General features: G+C 43.7%; 1 non-coding gene across 1 annotated transcript; it reads right to left on the bottom strand.

The window, feature by feature from the left end:
• Nucleotides 1-3053: 3053 nt before the first annotated feature.
• LOC146351346 (U1 spliceosomal RNA) lies at nucleotides 3054-3216 on the bottom strand. Its single transcript, XR_014789703.1, has one exon. It is a non-coding gene; the product is annotated as a U1 spliceosomal RNA (small nuclear RNA).
• Nucleotides 3217-16742: the final 13526 nt, after the last annotated feature.

Raw genomic sequence — 16742 nt, 5'->3', positions numbered from 1 at the left:
TGATAAAGGACAAAGAAGGCAGGGACCTAACAGAAGCAGATGAGATTAAGAAGAGGTGGAAAGAATACACAGAAGAACTATACAGGAAAGATCTGAATGTCCCTGATAGCCATGATAGCGCCGTCACTGAACTTGAGCCAGACATCCTAGAGAGTGAAGTCAAGTGGGCCTTAGGAAGCATTAGTAACAACAAAGCTAGCGGAGATGACAGTATTCCAGCTGAGCTATTTAAAATCCTAAAAGATGAGGCTGTTAAAGTGCTGCACTCAATATGCCAACAAATTTGGAACACTCAACAGTGGCCACAAGACTGGAAAAGGTCAGTTTACATTCCAATTCCAAAGAAGGGCCATGCCAAAGAGTGTTCAAACTACTGTACAATTGCGCTCATTTCACATGCCAGCAAGGTTATGCTCAAGATCCTACAAGCTAGGCTTCAGCAGCATGTGAAGCAAGAACTACCATACAAGCTGGGTTTCGAAGAGGCAGAGGAACTAGAGATCAAATCGCCAACATTCGCTGGATCATGGAGAAAGCAAGAAAATTCCAGAAAAATGTTTATTTCTGCTTCATTGGCAAATTCTTAAAGAGATGGGAGTACCAGACCACCTTACCTGTCTCCTGAGAAACCTGTATGAGGGTCAAGAAGCAACAGTAAGAACCGGACATGGAATAACCGATTGGTTCAAAATTGGGAAAGGAGTACGACAAGGCTGTATATTGTCGCCCTGCTTATTTAATTTATATGCAGAATACATCATGAGAAACGCCAGGTTGGATGAATCACAGGTCGGAATTAAGGTTGCCGGGAGAATTATCAACAACCTCAGATACACAGATGATACCACCCTAATGGCAGAAAGCGAAGAGGATCTAAAAAGCCTCTTGTTGAGGGTGAAAGTGGAGAGTGCAAAACCTGGTTTGAAACTCAACATTAAAAAATCTAAGCTTATGGCATCTGGCCCCATCACTTCCTGCCATATGGAAGGGAACCTTCCATTTCTTCCATATAGAAATGGAAGCAGTGACAGATTTTATTTTCTTGGGCTCCAAGATCACCATAGATGGTGACTGTAGCCATGAAATTAAAAGACGCTTGCTCCTTGGAAGGAAAGCTATGGCAAACCTAGACAGCGTAGTTAGAAGCAGAGACATCACCTTGCCAACAAAGGTTCGTATAATCAAAGCCATGGTTTTCCCAGTAGTAATGTATGGCTGTGAGAGATGGACTATAAGGAAGGCTGAGCGCTGAAGAATTGATGCTTTCGAACTGTGGTGCTGGAGAAGACTCTTACGAGTCCCCTGGACTGCAAGGAGGTCAAATCAGTCCATCCTAAAGGAAATCAACCCTGAGTGCTCATTGGAAGGACAGATACTGAAGCTGAAGCTCAAATATTTTGGCCACCTAATGCGAAGAGAAAACTCCCTGGAAAAGACCTTGATGCTGGGAAAGATTGAAGGCAAAAGGAGAAGGGGACAGCAGAGGATGAGATGGCTAGATAGCATCACCGATGCAATGAATATGAACTTGAGCACACTGCGGGAGAGAGCACAGGATAGGAAGGCCTGGCATGGTATGGTCCATGGGGTCATGAAGAGTCGGACACGACTTATCGACTGAACAACAACAACAAAGTAGACTTGAACCACCATGTTCCTTTTATTCTTTGCTCTATTTATTTTAACCCAGATGCTCTTGATGGGGCTACCAAGCTCATCCTCCTGTATTTCTGTGCAGAGACAAGTATTTTTAACATATAGTGCAACTCCACCTCCCTTTCTGTTCCTCCTGTTCTTTTTGAACAAGTTATATCCTTCAATTGCTGTAGTCCGGTCCTGGGAGTCATCCCACCAAGTTTCAGTTACACCTATGAAGTCATAATTTCCATCCTGTATTATGAGTTCAAGTTCATTCTGTTTATTTCCCATAATTTCCCTATTAGTATATAGTCATTGAAAACCATGTGCTTTATATTCTGGCTTTTTCCCTACAAGTTTCTGAAGACTATTCCATTGTGGTGCATGAGCCTTCATCTATTGTTACCCCCAACTTTGTGTCTCCCTCCCCTGCTGGATTCAGTTTAAAGCCCTCCTGATGAAGTTCTGCATGTTATGGCCAAACACATTCTTCCCAGCCTTTGTGAGGTGCAACCCATCCCTTGCCAACACTCCATCTTCCAGGAAGTATAGCCCATGTTCCCAGAATCCAAATTTCTCACACCAGCACCACCTTTGTAGCCAGTCATTCACCCGGAGTATTTTTCTTTCCCATCACATTCTGTCTGCTCCCTGCCTGCAGAACACAGAGTCACTGGAATGTGTAGTATGCTTTCAGTGGAAACTCCTGCCTTATAGAAGGAATCTGGACTTGCTGCTGCTTTAGTTGCTTTAAATTCTTTGACTGTGTGATTCAAAAGGATTGGCAAGTCTTGCCCAGATAATGAGGGGCAGTTGGATGTGTCAATGTCACTGAAATTTGTTGTTTCTACCTTTTAAGGAAAAGGTTAATAGCCTTTATGCAGATCTTACACATTCTACACTGCACATCTGTCCCACTGGGTTTAGCAGTCAAGACTGTCAAGTATGGCCTAATGAATATTACATTTCTTCAAGCCACTCAGATCCAGTCACTAATGTAACTACTCGCTATTGACTCCTGCATTTTATTCTCCAAGACACCCAGTGCAAACAGATGCATGTTGTTTTCCTGATTTTTTTCTTCCCACTTAGATACATCTGCAGCTTGGCTGCCTATCCATTCACAGAGCTAGGATCGGGTTTTCCCAATCCACTGTCATATCATCCCAAGCAGCAGAAAACCTCTTGGAGGACTAAGAACAGCATCCATACCCAACTTCCTCCATCTTATCTTAGAACATGTATAACCTGCCTTTCCTCCTGAGAGTTCACATCAGCTAACAACAAACTAGATTATTTATTTATTATTTCATTTCTATACCACCCAATAGCTGAAACTCTCTGGGCGGTTCACAAAAATTAAAACCAAAAAATGTAGGGTAAAACAATATAAAATATAAAAGCATTAAAACCACAATATAACAATACAACTAGAATAAAACCAGAACCAAATTATGCAGTCGAGTTTCCCGCATTTGGGGAAATCGCAGGGGTCAGCACACCCAGAGTGCAATGGATGAGCCTCACCCTGAGAAAACTTCCTTCATGATCAAGGTGTCTCCCCTGCCAGGTAAGTATTAACAATTTCTCATACTGTTTACAATTAAAAACACACACACTAAGGCAAAATTATGATCCCTGGTAGGATGCCCCAAGTGGTATAAGACAGAGTGGACCTCCCCCCTCTGGGGGTGAAGAGAAAGGTCCACCCTCAGTGGTGGAGATCCATCTTTAGATGCCCCTGACCAGCCACTGCAGAAACCTCCAAAGCCCTTTTCTCTCCAACACCAAAGATCCTATGTTGGTAGAAGCAAAAGGTGGTGGATCTAGATGCATGTTGTGAGCAGATCAGGAGAGATCCCTCGTTCCCAGACATATCCCCAGCATGGGAGGGGAGGATGTACACCAGCCCTGGAACTGGCATACAGAATCTCCCTCCCTTTGGTTCCAATGGAAAGGACCTCCCTCACCCAATGAAAGAAAATATAGTTCTGATTGCATTTACATAATTAACAACCACCTTTAGCTAAGGATTTTAAGAACATAAGAAGAGCCATGCTGGATCAGACCAAGGCTCCATCTAGTCCAGCATTCTATTCACACAGTGGCCAACCAGCTGCCTACAGGAAACCCACAAGCACGGCATGACATACATCAGCACCCTCCCGCCTATGCTCCCCATCAACTGGTGTACATAGGCATACTGCCTCTGATACTGGAGGTAGCATCAAGCCATCAGGACTAGTAACCATTGATAGCCTTCTCCTCCAGGAATTTGTCTAACCCTCTTTTAAAGCCATTCAAAGTGGTGGCCATCACTACGTCTTGTGGAAGCGAATTCCATAGTTTAACTATGTGCTGTGTGAACAATTCCTTCCTTTTATGTGTCCTGAATCTCCCACCAAATCAGATTCATGGGATGACCCCACTGGGTTCTAGTATTACAGGACAGGGAGAAAAATGTCTCCCTGTCCACTTTCTCCACACCTGACACCTGGCCACCCTAGCCCACCTTCCAGCCAACCGATTTTACATGACAAGAGCAGACCCGAGTGGAGACTCTGCCTTTTTGGACCATGCCTAGGCTATACGTTTGAGTTCCATCTGAGCTAGCTCCAATGTACAGAATTCTAATGGGAATTCATACAAGGTACTGAAAGAATATCGTTAACCCTGCTTCAGCTTCTGCTTGGCAGTTTCTACTTGGACATGGCGCCACATGCATAAGCAGCCGCATGCACAATCAATGTGCATATAGTTTCCTCAGGAGGAGGAAACTACCTGTTGCGGTTGCATGTACAGAGACTTGTTTGGAAATCAACAACAGTGTCAATTAGCTATTTGGGACAAAGGGAGTGTAGAGCTGGATTTAATCCCCCCTCACTTCCCCCCTCCTTGCTGACCAGTGCACTGTATGTAAACGGGCTCTATTTATAGAGCCCCAGCTGCTGCACATTTGCACAGTTGGATCAGGGCCATACAAGACACAGCCCCACATTTTAATGGGTCAGAAACTATCCTATGCATGGATCTACAATATATCAGAGAATGACCCCCTAAGACTTTAAAAGCAAGTAAATAAGCAATTTAAACTATAAGGATCTGCTTTCTCCATTCTGGGTAACTAAATATAAAGGCTATTTTGATCTGAATGCCTGAACCCAGCCATCCCCACTCATTCATGCTTGCTGTCTTACTTTATCCCCTACGTCCTCTGTACAGCATGACTCAGAATTTCTCATTGTCTTCCCGCTGTCAAACATCTCTGACTCAAAGCTGCACTGAAATCATGACAGCTTGATCCAGTCAAGTTCCCAGAGGACTCTTGATCTTTGCTAGCTGTTACGTAAAACTGGCTCATAGCAGTCATGCAAAGTAGATATTGATATTTATACATCCGATTAGGAAGGGCATGCCACATTACTCTAAAGGAGCTACCCAAACAAGATCAAGGAAGTAAGATAGGGAAGAAGGCAGGTTTCAAAATGCATCCTAATTTGGAACTATGACACACCTTAAAAAGAAAAAAAGAAAAAAGAAACACCATGTTGATACATGTTGCTTTCAGCCAGTACATCTTAAAGTAGCTTGAGGCTTAGTGCACAGAAAGCCTTCACCCTTGTAAGTTTTTCACATGTGGTTGGGTATAATGTTAGCATGCCAGACGTTCGTCCACCTAGGCCGTTAACTGCTAGTGGTGAGCACTGTCATGCGAATAAGCCAGCATATGTGGCAAGTGTGTTTAAAGGTGATCAGGTACATGTGAAAGGCTAATAAGGTAAGGGCGTTCCCCCCGCATCCATGTCTTTCAGGCTTGCTTTGGAAGAGAGAAGGGCCATAGGATAGCTCAGTGGAAAAGCATGTACTTTCCATGCCAAAGGTCCTAGTTTCAATCTCCAGGATCTCCAGGTAGGGCTAGGGAAGAATTTTGTCTGAACCCATGGAGGGCCACAGCCATTCAGTATAAACAGTACTGAGCTCAATGGATCAGTGGCCTGGCTTTGTATACATTAGCTTCGTACATTCATATGAAACTATAGTGTGTCCCACCACTGTCTGAAGGTGAGAACTGGGAACACATGGGAAAGGGTCTACCCTGTTGCATGGGCCAGGAAGGATGTGGAACTCATTGCCCTGAGAGATATACTTGCCTCAGCCTTCCCTAACCTAGTACCTGCCAACTGTGTTGGACAACAACTTTCAGCATCCTCCAGCCAGCATGGGAGTTGTTGTCCAACACATCTGGAGGATTCCAGGTTAGGGAAACCTAACTTAGCCCCATCTTCCTTGATCTTTTATGATAGGCTCTTAGGGTGGCCAGATGTCCTACTTTACAGAGGATAGGCTTCTGTTTTGGAGAGCTTCTATTTTGGAGAGCTATCAAAGGATAGTTCTCTATTTGAAGGTGTCATTTATTTGATGACCTGTCCAGTCCAAGTCTGGTTTGAAGTCAAACCATAAAAAGAGAGAGCAGTTGCCAGTCAAGAGTCAACACCTGGACAGCAGACTGAGCAGGGAGACAGGTCACCTAGGCCATTTCTACATGAGGAATTTATCATGCGCTCGTAATTGGCTACTCACAGAAGTTTGCGGGTCCGTTACACAATATTGTCAACCTCCCGGATGTCTCTCATGGTATTTCCTGGTTATCCTGCCTTAAAAAAAGATCTGAGATAAGCTGGAATATAATGCCCCCCCCCCACTTCGCACGCCATTTCTGCAGTGTGTAGTGCTGGCATATGTGATAATTCCACTACTAGATGGTGCTGTTTCATTGAAAAATATAGAAAGCCCCAGTAAGGTTGCTGAGCAAAGGGCATTTTCAATTCCATGTCACGTTCGTCATCTAAAGGAGGCAATCCTAATCAATGCTCGGGGGGGGGGGGGCTGAGGGATTTTCCATTAATGTAGAGACACCCCTAGCCTGTCTTGTCTCCTGAGATGTCTTGTATTTCTATTTAAATTCTTGTACATCCCTAAAAAAATAAAACTGATAACTGATCCCACCAATGAGCAGATGACAGAATGGAAGATGCTTGACAATCCATGAAATACACAGGAAGGCCTGGTGTGCTATGGTCCATGGGGTCACAAAGAGTCGGACACGACTTAACGACTGAACAACAATACATCCCTACTATCATGCTGACATCATTAATGATGCTAAATGCTAAATATCATTATTGCTGTTATCAGTCTGTTTCAGTGGAATGGACATCACTTGATCAGTGAGCTAAACAGAACTTCCATGGCATCAAGTTGAGCAGTATGGAAGTTCTCCCATTAATCTTACAGCCCCGTTGTCCCACTTGGCTCCTCAACATTCTTTCATCGTTCTCATCATTTTAAGGCCTGCAGAGATGGCTGTTTTGTTCTCCTCTGTGAATCAGATAATGAAAATCAGAGCCTTTTATTGTATGCACGAAGGTCAGAGGTATAATATTTGCATACAAATATGCTTGATCTTTCATGCAGAAAAAAAATGTGTTGAAATTAAGTGGCAAAATATGGAATGCAATAGCAGTGATTTATTGTACAAAACCGTCTCAGCTGCCTTCGAGGCATTATTGTCTGCAGTGATATGTTATAATGGAGCTGCTAAAAAAAGAACCTAAAAAGCTGTTTTTGTTTTGGGGGGGTAGTGAAGAAGACAATTTTCGAAGTGGAGGTATACATTTTGCAAGAAACTCTGTATCTGGAGTAAAGTGCAGATTACGTTTCAGTGTCATTCAAGTGCCACACACAAAAATATAATTCAGAAAATATAGAACCTTGGTTCATTTTTAAGCAGCAACAGACTTTGGCAATATCAATTATATCCATTAGCAAATGGACTGTTGTTAACGCTTCACAAATTGGCAACACCACTGAATTGGCCAATGCACAATTTCATTGAGCTAACAATATCTTCCCCTTCATGGATCACTGCCTTGTTGTGGTGAAGGGGCTTGCGTAACTCAGTGAAGCCATAAGCTATGCTGTGCAGGGCCACCCAAAATGGACAGGTCATGGTGGAGAATTCTGACAAAATGTGGTCCACTGGAGAAGGAAATGGCAACCCACTCCAGTATTCTTGTCAACAAAACTCCATGGAACGTAACATAGAAGATATGACACCGGAAGATGAGCCCCTCAGGTCAGAAGGTGTCCAATAGACTACTGGGGAAGAGCAGAGGGAATTTCCAAGTAGCACCAGAAAGAGTGAAGCGGCTGGGCCAAAGCGAAAAGGACACTCAGCTGTGGATGTGTCTGGTGGTGAAAAGAAAATCCGATGCTGTAAAGAACAATAGTGTTTAGGAACCTGGAATGCAAGATCAATGAATCAAGGTAAGCTGGAGGTGGTCAAACATAAGATGGCAAGATTGAACATCGATATCTTGGGAATCAGCGAACTAAAATGGACAAGCATGGGTGAATTTAATTCAGGTGACCATCATATCTACTACTGTGGCCAAGAATCCCTTAGAAGAAATGGAGTAGCACTCATAGTCAACAAAAGGGTGGGAAAAGCAGTACTGGGGTACAATCTCAAAAACGATAGAATGATCTCAGTATGAATCCAAGGCCAACCATTCAACATCACAGTAATTCAAGTCTATGCCCCAACTTCTGATGCCGAAGAAGCTGAGGTTGATCGGTTCTATGAAGACCTACAACACCTTCTAGAACTAACACCAAAAAAAGATGTCCTCTTCATCATAGGGGATTGGAATGCTAAAGTAGGAAGTCAAGAAATCACCAGGATAACAGGCAAGCATGGCCTTGGTGTACAAAATGAAGCAGGACAAAGGCTAATAGAGTTTTGCCAAGAGAACATGCTGATCATAGCAAACACTCTTTTCCAACAGCACAAGAGACGACTCTACACATGGACATCACCAGATGGTCAATATCGAAATCAGATTGATTATGTCCTTTGCAGCCAAAGATGGAGAAGCTCCATACAGTCAGTAAAAACAAGACCTGGAGCTGACTGTGGCTCAGATCATGAGCTGCTTCATGCAAAATTTCGGCTTAAATTGCAGAACGTAGGGAAAACCACTAAACCATTCAGGTATGACCTCAATCATATCCCTTATGAATATACAGTGGAGGTGAGGAATAGATTTCAGGGATTAGACCTGATAGACAGAGTGCCTGAGGAACTATGGACGGAGGTCCGTAACATTGTTCAGGAGGCAGCAACTCAATCCATCCCAAAGAAAAAGAAATGCAAGAAAGCCAAGTGGCTGTCTGATGAGGCTTTACAAGTAGCTGAGGAAAGAAGGGAAGCGAAAAGCAAGGGAGAAGGGGGAAGATATATCCAACTGAATGCAGAGTTCCAGAGAATAGCAAGGAGAGACAAGAAGGCCTTCTTAAATGAACAATGCAAAGAAATCGAGGAAAACAACAGAATGGGAAAGACTAGAGATCTCTTCAAGAAAATCGGAGATCTCAAGGGAACGTTTTGTGCAAAGACGGGTATGATAAAGGACAAAGAAGGCAGGGACCTAACAGAAGCAGATGAGATTAAGAAGAGGTGCAAAGAATACACAGAAGAACTATACAGGAAAGATCTTAATGTCCCTGATAGCCATGATAGTGCGGTCACTGAACTTGAGCTGGACATCCTCGAGAGTGAAGTCAAGTGGGCCTTAGGAAGCATGACTAACAACAAAGCTAGCGGGCATGACAGTATTCCAGCTGAGCTATTTAAAATCCTAAAAGATGATGCTGTTAAAGTGCTGCACTCAATATGCCAACAAATATGGAACACTCAACAGTGGCCACAAGACTGGAAAAGGTCAGTTTACATTCCAATTCCAAAGAAGGGCCATGCCAAAGAGTGTTCAAACTACCGTACAATTGCGCTCCTTTCACATGCCAGCAAGGTTATGCTCAAAATCCTACAAGGTAGGCTTCAGCAGTATGCGAACCGAGAATTACCAGAAGTACAAGCTGGGTTTAGAAGAGGCAGAGGAACTAGAGATCAAATCGCCAACTTTTGCTGGATCATGGCGAAACCACGAGAATCCCAGAAAAATGTCTATTTCTGCTTCATTGACTAAACTAAAGCCTTTGATTGTGTGGATCACAACAAACTGTGGCAAATTCTTAAAGAGATGGGGGTACCAGAGCACCTTACCTGTCTCCTGAGAAACCTGTACGAGGGTCAAGAAGAAACAGTAAGAACCAGACATGGAACAACCGATTGGTTCAAAATTGGGAAAGGACTACGACAAGGCTGCATATTGTCACCCTGCTTATTTAATTGATATGCAGAGTACATCATGAGAAACGCTGGGTTGGATGAAACACAGGTCGGAATTAAGATTGCCGGGAGAATTATCAACAACCTCAGATCCGCAGATGATACCGGCAGAAACGAAGAGGCAGAAAGCGAAGAGGATCTCAAGAGCCTCTTGTTGAGGGTGAAAGAGGAGAGTGCAAAAGCTGGTTTGAAACTCAACATTAAAAAAATGAAGATCATGGCATCTGGCCCCATCACTTCCTGGCATATGGAAGGGGAAGAAATGGAAGCAATGACAGATTTTATTTTCTTGGGCTTTAAGATCACCGCAGATGGTGACTGTAGCCATGAAATTAAAAGGCGCTTGCTCCTTGGGAGGAAAGCTATGGCCAACCTAGACAGCATAGTAAGAAGCAGAGACATCACCTTGCCGACAAAGGTCCGTCTAATCAAAGCTATGGTTTTCCCAGTAGTAACGTATGGGTGTGAGAGCTGGATTATAAGGAAGGCTGAGCGTCGAAGAATTGATGCTTTTGAACTGTGGTGCTGGAGAAGACTCTTACGAGTCCCCTGAACTGCAAGGAGGTCAAATCAGTCCATCCTAAAGGAAATCAACCCTGAGTGCTCATTGGAAGGACAGATACTGAAGCTGAAGCTGAAATATTTTGGCCACCTAATGCGAAGAGAAAACTCTCTGGAAATGACCCTGATGCTGGGAAAGACTGAAGGCAAAAGGAGAAGGGGACGGCAGAGGATGAGATGGCTAGATAGCATCACTGATGCAATGAATATGGACTTGAGCACGCTCTGGGAGAGAGCGCAGGACAGGAAGGCCTGGCATGCAATGGTCCATGGGGTCACGAAGAGTCAGACATGACTGAACAACAACAACAACATCTTATTATTAGGGGTATCACATGAATAGAATATTTGGTTTAGAAATGCCTTGAACAGTGGACCACTTCAGCTTGGAGCCTTGGACAGGCATTGTACTTCAGTTTGGATCCAAAGGACAGCTTTGCTTTGCTTCACTTTATTTTCCAAAGCTTTAGATATATTGCCTTGGGGGCTATATGAGCTTTGCCACACTCCTGCTTCGTTCTTTCTGGAGTGACACAATTTATTGAAATATGAAAGTGTTCACTGTTGTGTATGTGTGTACTCTATCTATCTATCATCTATCATCTGTCAACACACACACACACACAAACACACACATACACACAATAAATAACTTCCAGATGGAGGGCTCCTAGCACTACCAATGAGAAGGGATTTTGCAGCTATACCATCTTTTCTTTCTTAATTGATTTTTTGGGAGTAAAAGAAAAGGTGGGAGAATCAGTGGGAAAACACAGGAGGGTTATGAGCTGAAGATGGCATCATCTGGATCCCCTGTAAAATTTTATAAATGAGCAGGGTGATGCCGCCATAAAAAATCCTCATCTGTAAAACACCCACAGTCAGAGAGGACAACACAATAACGCACACTCAAGTGATGAGTATGGGTTGAGTGTGGGTTGTCGTTGAACCATGGGTTGTCGTAGAACCGTGGGTTGTTTTGAACCATTGGTTATTGTGTTGTCTGAACCCAGCCACGCTAATGAGCCAGGGTTGGTTAACAACCCACAGTTCACAACCAACAAACCATGGGTTGTCTTTATAGGTTGTTCATGGTTTGTTAGTGTGGCTAGGTTCAGACAACAAAATAACTCATGGTTTGAGGACAACCCACAGTTCAACAAAAACCCAGTGAGGGTAATTATGCAGCTTGCAACCGGCATTCGTGGGGAGGGAAAATAAGCCACTGTGGCTTATTTTCCTTCTGTGATTGTGTGAACCTGCCCAGAGTGTCTGTATTCACAGACACACAGAAACCGACAAATAAGACTGAAATTAAATAAAATGCTACTACTAGGACTGGAAGGGGGGAATAGGTAGCTGGGTAGATGAAGGGAAGCTGACTACCTTAATAGTGATACCTAACAATACAGATTAGACTTAAAGACAGACACAAAGAGCAGGAGTAAACTAAAAAAAAAAAAATGCAAGGAATTGGATTTTAGGAAAGGTCAGACTGGCCCTACCATAAAGCAAGGGTAGTCTCTTGGTGCACATGGCATATTGGGCAGGACAAGTACGCTCCCCACTGCCTGCCCCCATTGGCTGCCCAAACCCCTCCCATGCTGCCTAAGCCCAACCAGGCCGCACCACTGGATTGAGCTCATCCTGCCAGCTGCTGCCATGAACTCCCACGACACCATCAGTGGTACTTCACAACTCAGCAGAGTGACATGAGCCCCTACTGCCCACTTGCAACCCTGCCCCCAGGACCGGCCAGCAGCCTGCCAAACCAACAATGTGCCAGGCTGTGCAGCACCACCATTTTTATTTATTTTTACTTAGTGGCAAGATCCCCTTCATAATGACCCTGAACTTACATCTCAAAAGAACCATTCGGTTTGAACCAGATAGCCCACTATATAAAAGGGCTTACGTTTTGTATGTATGTGGGGAAGAAAAAGATTAGATTGTAGTCCTTTTCAGGCATTCACTTGAACATGTGAGAGTTTAAAGTGGATAGAGGGATTGGGTATGCTGGCCCATCCCCTTACATCTCCAGGCATGCTGGCCCCACCCACCTCAGTCCAGACCTTACCATGTTGAATTGGCAAGATCTGAAAAGGAGTTCTACTTGCGTTCTCTTGAATCCTGATATGTGAGTATAGAGTTGTCCAGATTTTGTGAAATCCATCCTGTGTGTGTCTCGTGAATTGCGTGGTGTCATTCGTTCTGGTGTCCATTCATAGACAGATTCTATTTTTCCCCCATTATGTGGGAAAATATACAAATAATTCCATACAAGGGCTCACAACAATTGATGTAATTTATTTTAGTACATAACATTTAGTATATTGTCCTCCATTCCATTCAACTTTTCCCCGTGTATATTTTCCACGATGGCATATCTCTCAGCAGAAACATGTGTATTTTCCTATGAATACATTTGCGTAAATTTTGGGAAAGTTAAAAAAAAAGATCCGAAAGTCCCTGGACTCCGCTCAGCCCAAGGAGGCCTGTCCACAGTGGATTCCACAGGCTGGATTCTTAGAAATCTGAACTCATTTTAGTCCATCTCAGATTTCCCCAGCATCCCTACTCTGAAACGGGCTGCTTCACCTCAGGATTCATCTGAAGAGGTTGTACGTGTCTACTTACTATATCATAACAGCATCTGGAAGGCTTACCTAAAATGAGGTAACTCATTTCACACAACTCTTTTAACAGGGCCTGTATACATCGACCCTATCTATCCAGCTGCCTCTCTGACTGATTTCTCCCCTTTGGTCTTGCTTGCATGCTTTTTTAATGCTGAGCTGATGATGAACATCCCCCTTCGTATCTATTCATACAGGTGGTTAACATCATATGCCCAGAGATTCAGCATAGATAAATGCATTTAAAAACCATTCATAAAAAAATTAAATTAAAAGTGTTGACCTTATTTAATAAAAGCAGCACTTTAAAACCCTCAGTCACTAGCTGCTTGCATCAATAAGGTGATCTTGCATTGCTTCTGGAAGACACTTGAGCCATTTTCAACCATTCAAAGATCTGTGCATAGTCCTCATCTGTGGAAATAGTGGGATTGTGTGTGCAGTCCCTGCTCCTGATCCCTACAGGTTGATTGGAGTTTGCAAGAATTTTTTTAGTTACTCCATTTAGGATGCAATCCTATGCATGAATATGAACCTGAGCACACTCTGGGAGAGAGCAGAGGACAGGAAGGCCTGGCATGCTATGGTTCATGGGGTCACGAAGAGTTGGACACGACTGAACAACAACAACAACAACAACCTATGCATGTTTAGACAGAGAAAAGGCCTAAAACTCCCAGCATACCCCAGCCAGTCATGCTGGCTGGGGCATGCTGGGAGTTGTAGGCCTTTTCTCTGTCTAAACATGCATAGGATTGCGCCCTTAGTTTCATTATTTAAATGTTTCATTTGGTTAATAACTCAGTAAGAATTAAATTCATTACTGATTTGGGGGGGGGTCCCCATTTTATAGGCAATTTTAAAAGTAGGGTGGCCACTTATGAATCACCAAAAAAGAGGACATGATTTGCACAACATCTGCATATCCTAATTTATATGTATAGATGCAAATATAGAAAAATGCTGATGATTTCAATAGAAAAATGATGATGATTTCAGTGATGAGACCATACATCTCGTCATACTGTGAAAAATTGTGACCAGTTGACCTATGTGCCTGCCTCTTCAGCCTGCTGTCCAAGTGCTGTTGATGGGCAACAGTTCTGATGGTTCTTTTTCTTTAAACTGGAACTGGACAGGACAGTCCTTCAAAAAGAGGATACCTTCAAACAGAGGACAGTACAATTGTCCTCTGCAGAAGAGGACACACGGCCACCCTACACACACAGACAGCCTACACACACAGCCTAACTGCTCCCTCGCTCTCTCTGCCTCCCTCTCTACAAACTGGGCAGGCTGGTGAAACAAATAACTAGGTCTGCAAAGCCCATTCATTTTCAATTGCCACTGATTTCAACAGAAGACCCAGTCCATCTTCTGGTGCCTGTTTTCCATCTTATTGGCAAAGAAGAGCATTTTTGTCTCCTCTATCGAAGGGGTCACTCCACGTGATCTGGAACTCTGGATAATCAGCATTCTGGATCATGTAGAGAGCCCCCATGAATAGAGGAGGTGCTCCACATTAGGCTATCACTCTCCACTAGTAGAGGGTGCCAAAATGTGATGAGGGAGAGGGGTGGGGCTGGAGTGCTTCCTCCCCTTATGTGTTTAACCTGTTGAGGTTTAGCATCCCTGAACAAGGCTTTAGTCTTTCAGCTATGTCTCAGATGTGATGGTACATTGGGGAATGATGATTGACTGATGGATTGATCAATCGAGGGTTCAATCCAGGAGTAGTCCTATCTAGACTAGAGCCATTGAAATCCATGGGACTTAAGCAAGACATAACTGATTTAAATCCCATTGATTTTAATGACTCTACTGTAAGTATGACTAAGCCTAAATCTAACCCAATGTCTTCTAAGTGTCAGGTGATAACAATCTGGAGTAGATGATATCATCTGGAGCAGATGATAAAGCAATCCATCTTGAAAACAACGCAGTAATTACTCGAAGCCAACATGGATTTGTCAAGAACAAATCCTGCCAGATCTGATCTCATTTTTTGATCAAGTAACCTCCCTTGTGGATCGTGGGAATGCTGTAGACATAATATACCTCAACTTCAGCAAAGCTTTCGACAAAGTGCCCCATGGTATCCTGATGAGCAAACTAGCTCAAAGTGGGCTAGATGAAACAACGATCCAGTGGATCCACAGCTGGCTACAGAATCGGACTCAAAGAGTGCTTATCAGTGGGACCTTCTCAAACTGGCGAAAGGTAACGAGTGGGGTACCGCAGGGCTCAGTCCTGGGCCCAGTGCTCTTCAACATTTTTATTAATGACTTGGGGGACGAGGTGCAGGGAATGCTGATCAAATTTGCAGACGACACAAAATTGGGCAGGATAGTGAATACTTAGAATCATAGAATAGAATCATAGAATAGTAGGGTTGGAAGGGGCCTACAAGGCCATCGAGTCCAACCCCCTGCTCAGTGCAGGAATCCAAGTCAGAGCATCCCCGACAAATGGCTGTCCAGCCTCGACTTGAAGGCCTCCAGTGTGGGAGAGCCCACCACCTCCCCAGGTAATTGGTTCCATTGTCGTATTGCTCTAACAGTCAGGAAGTTTTTCCTGATGTTCAGCCGGAATCTGGCTTCCTGTCACTTGAGCCCATTATTCCGTGTCCTGCACTCTGGGATGATCAAGAAGAGATCCTGGCCTTCCTCTCTGTGACAACCTTTCAAGTACTTGAAGAGTGCTATCATATCTCCCCTCAGTCTTCTCTTCTCAAGGCTAAACATGCCCAGTTCTTTCAGACTCTCTTCAGAGGGCTTTGTTTCCAGTCCCCTGATCATCTTTGTTGCCCTCCTCTGAACCCTCTCCAGTTTGTCTGCATCCTTCTTAAAGTGTGGTGCCCAGAACTGGACACAGTACTCCAGATGACGCCTAACCAGTGCTGAGTAGAGGGGAACTAGTACTTCCCGGGATTTGGAAGCGATGCTTCTATTAATGCAGCCCAAAAGAACATTGGCCTTTTTTGCAGCCACATCACATTGTTGGCTCATATTCAGCTTGTGATCGACAACAATTCCAAGATCCTTCTCGCTTGTAGTGTGGTTGAGCCACGTATCCCCCATCTTGTAACTGTGCATTTGGTTTCTTTTTCCTAGCTGCAGAACTTGGCATTTGTCCCTATTAAATGTCATTCTGTTGTTTTCTGCCCAGCACTCCAGTCTATCCAGATCACTTTGAATTTTGTTTCTGTCTTCCAAAGTATTAGCTATCCCGCCCAATTTTGTGTCATCTGCAAATTTGATCAGCATTCCCTGCACCTCCTCCTCCAAGTCATTAATAAAAATGTTGAAGAGCACTGGGCCCAGGACTGAGCCCACTCATTTGAGAAGGTCCCATTGAGAAGCACTCTTTGAGTCCGATTCTGTAGCCAACTGTGGATCCACCGGATCGTTATTTCATCTAGCCCACTTTGAGCTAGTTTGCTCATCTTTGGAAGACAGAATCAAAATTCAATGTGATCTTGATAGACTGGAGCGCTGTGCAGAAAACAACAGAATGGCATTTAATAGGGATAAATGCCAAGTTCTGCAGCTAGGAAAAAGAAACCAAATGCACAGTTACAAGATGGGGGATACGTGGCTCAACAATACTACAAGTGAGAAGGATCTTGGAATTGTTGTCAATCACAAGCTGAATAT

The sequence above is a fragment of the Heloderma suspectum genome, chromosome 3, assembly GCF_057233095.1.
Source record: "Heloderma suspectum isolate Gila_16-S chromosome 3, 16-S_ref, whole genome shotgun sequence".
In the NCBI taxonomy this organism is placed as follows: domain Eukaryota; kingdom Metazoa; phylum Chordata; class Lepidosauria; order Squamata; family Helodermatidae; genus Heloderma; species Heloderma suspectum.
This window is presented reverse-complemented; position numbering and strand designations above follow the sequence as displayed.